The sequence below is a fragment of the Colias eurytheme genome, chromosome 24 (assembly GCF_061535395.1).
Source record: "Colias eurytheme isolate Ceu_HAF_F1 chromosome 24, ilColEury1 Martin Lab GWU primary, whole genome shotgun sequence".
Lineage (NCBI taxonomy): Eukaryota > Metazoa > Arthropoda > Insecta > Lepidoptera > Pieridae > Colias > Colias eurytheme.
This window is the reverse complement of record NC_143003.1, coordinates 2,451,462-2,454,955: the sequence shown is the minus strand read 5'-3', so window position 1 is coordinate 2,454,955 and position 3,494 is coordinate 2,451,462.

The following is a 3,494-nucleotide window of genomic DNA, read 5'->3' as shown; positions in this document are numbered from 1 at the left end:
TCACTACCTACATAGTAAAAAACAAAGTCGCTGTCCGCGCTGTCTGTACGTCCGGTTCCTATGTATATATCTTGAAAACTACGCAACGGAAGAAGAAAGAAGAAGGAAGTGGTTTTATAATAGCTAAAGTGATTCAAGAGGAAGGTAGGTATTTCTTAACGTACCAAGCAGGTGAAGCCATGGGCAGAAAGCTAGTAAACTAAAACAATTTTCAGTCATTGAAGCCTGAATGTTTTGTAAATTTTAATGAAATATTTCAATTATTTCTCACTATGGAGACGATCAGCGAACAGTGACTTACCAGACTGAGATTTAATTTTAATGAGTTTCTGTTGCATATAATTCTAGGTTTAAATCCAAGAACATACTGTAGTATCATCACGTGCTCATATTTGAGCAAATTTCGAGAAATTACACAATAATCTCGAGCTAAATATAAAAATAAAATAAACAAACCTGTTTTGCAGACCGTACTCTATTCGTAGGTATATCTTAAAATTTCCACCCAGTGAATCTTGCGGGCGGCGAGATTATGCCAATAAAATTTATGCGAGGCCCGCATAGCGGGGCATCCCCGGGTACAATGGATAATGGAGGAACGTCTTTAAAACTTTGGTTTTTGGGGATGTTTTAGGGGTAACTTAATATTAAATTGGGTTAAAAATCTACAATTTTTTTTGTACCCATTTATAGTTTATATTATAATTTTCTTTTGGTTTCGTAAGCCTCACGAAAAAGATACCTACTGATAAAAATCTGTCCTAAAAAAAAGTTTTTTTTTGTCAAAAATAAATCAGTAAAAAACGATAACAAATTTATTATAAAATCGGATGATTACCTATAACATACTTTTTAGGTACTTGTGCACATGTGATAACATCTGCCCACGATATCACAGCAGAGTCTTATCGCGGTAAATAGAGCATTTTACGGTGTCCTATGACTTAATACCTACATCGAAAAATGCATTTCTTTCCACGCCAAATAGCTTTTATGTGATGCATGTAGGATGTAGATACATGATATTATAATAGCGATAGGAACTACGATCTTTATAAATTTATATTATCTATAGATTTTTTATAAATTTATAGGAACTACGATGTTTTTGTTTTATTGCTCTAGTAAAGTCTTGCTTTTTATCATAATAATTTATTGATAAAAAATAAATAATTTAGAATAATTAATGTGCCGATGTTACATGTTAAACATGATTAAATATCGTCTCTATTATAATAAATATGATAATTAGCATATTTCAATCCTTCTTTTTCATAACCTGAAAATAGAAATTAAATCATATTTCCTGTGTTTCTCAACTCTCCTCTATAGTTTGTAAAAACTATTTATCCAATTTTGATGCTACTTTTACAAGCTTAAAGTTGCCAAGTCGTAAATATAGGACAATCAAAACGCGAGCGACGTCGCGGTATACACTAGTTGTAATATATAGTAGGAACTTAGGTGATATAATATCCTTGCGGTTTCGAACCAGTGACTATAAGTTTGCGAACTGATTTATAACCAAGTGTAGGTATACCCAGACGGCTTAACTATCTTATTTGTATTATTATTATGTTATTATGGAATGATTGATATTTTAAGGGTTATGCAACCTTTGGAAATTGAAAAATTCTTGTGAATAAGATACCTAAGTTCTTGCTTTGTTTTTTTATATTCAAGCTCAAAAACAACCTAATTGTCTGATCGACAATTTGGAAATATCCTTAATGTGTTGTGAGTGTTTTTTTTTAATCTGCTATGACCCGGACGTATTTGAATATTGCGTCTTGCGCGTTGCATGAACTTTAGTAATTAATTCACCTTGTAAACAGACATTGTAATGATTTTTTTCTTACTTTCTTCTACTACTCCTACTCCTAGCACCAAGATTTTTGTTATTATAATGTGATGACAAGAAATCACCTGCAACCCGCGACTACAACAATCTCACAAAAACCATCCACCAAAGTATCAAAACAGAAAATCCATTATTTTCCCCGCAATCCACTTTACAACAGACGTAACCCACTTACCATATTAATATCCTATCTCGTGAAGCGCCTACATAATCCTATATATAGCAATCTCTCTACATAGATACAACATAAAACTTCATATAAGGAGTTCCCAAGACGATATTAATATTAAGATTACCCCTACACCTATACACCTATCTCCAACAAAATTACACCTTAATACCTTGTGATAAAGTCCTTTTTCAAGTGACAAGGGTTGCAGGGGGTGTAAGGGTGTGGGTATACTTGGGGTGAATGTAAAAACCACCCCGCGATCGACTTATATGCTGTATCAAGACACACGCGCTGTGGTGGAAGAGGGTAGCGCGTGATATTTTGTTATGAACGTTTTTTTTTTTTTTGGAAATTTAGCTAGATGATTTTTGTGGTATTTTTGGCCTAGGAGTGAGAGTGTGAAGTAAAAATTGGTGTTAGGTAGAGCTGTAAAAAAATAAAAATGATTTGGTACTAGTATAACAGGACATAGAATCTGCTGACAATTCAAATTCGTTCTTTACTAGGTACTACTTTTTTGTCAAAGTAATTTTTTTCCTCACAATAATTATCACATGACAGCAATGTTGGCTAATCTCGATTGAACTACAAGTAGCTAATTTGAAGCTACTTGGCTACTGGTCTACTAAATAAATCCTTCAGTTTGTACTTACAGTTGCATACTACATTTAGTAAACGTTATTATTTTTTCCTCTAGGTATATTAAACTTGTAGGAAATGAAATCACACAATAACAAAAATCTGCACATTAGCCTTACGTTAGTTATGTCTTAGATATTCTTGACAATACGTTTGAAAATTTCTAGTGACCATAGCGGACATTATAATGTTATTTTTAACATTAGAGGATGCTTTTGTGAAAACATAGTCTTTGCCCCTGGCCTTGGGCATAGAAAATAAAGTAAAGTACCTAGTCTTCAACGTATTTTAATATGTAATTTGCAGACTAGTCATCTGTGTTAAGATAAAACGAATCAAATTTTTGTTTCGTTTGTTTTATTTACTTTTCGTCTGTAACCTATAACATTATTTGAAACATTTTCATCTTAACTACTTGTCTCAAAACCAAATAATAAATGCCTAAATAGATAAATATATCTAGACATTTCACGAGCCACATTATTACCGAGGGTACAATTTCCCCCTAAAATTTTACCTCGCTCGGCGCACATACATATTTATCGAGTAACATCTTATACCTTAGATGATATTTATTATATAAATATTCGCGGTTTCGTATGTTTGTTGTGTATGTAATCAAGACGCGGTTTTCGTGGATCGATTGACTAATTTTGAAGACACTTTTATGAGGTTTCTGAAGGAATCTATTATATTAATAAGGGGAAAGATTTGTAATTTGTTTGTTTTTCCGATTAAGGTCAAAATTTTCGAACACCTATAAATTCTTTTTATTTTAAAAATTTACGTCTTCTATAGTGGCTAGTAGCGAGATAATATTGT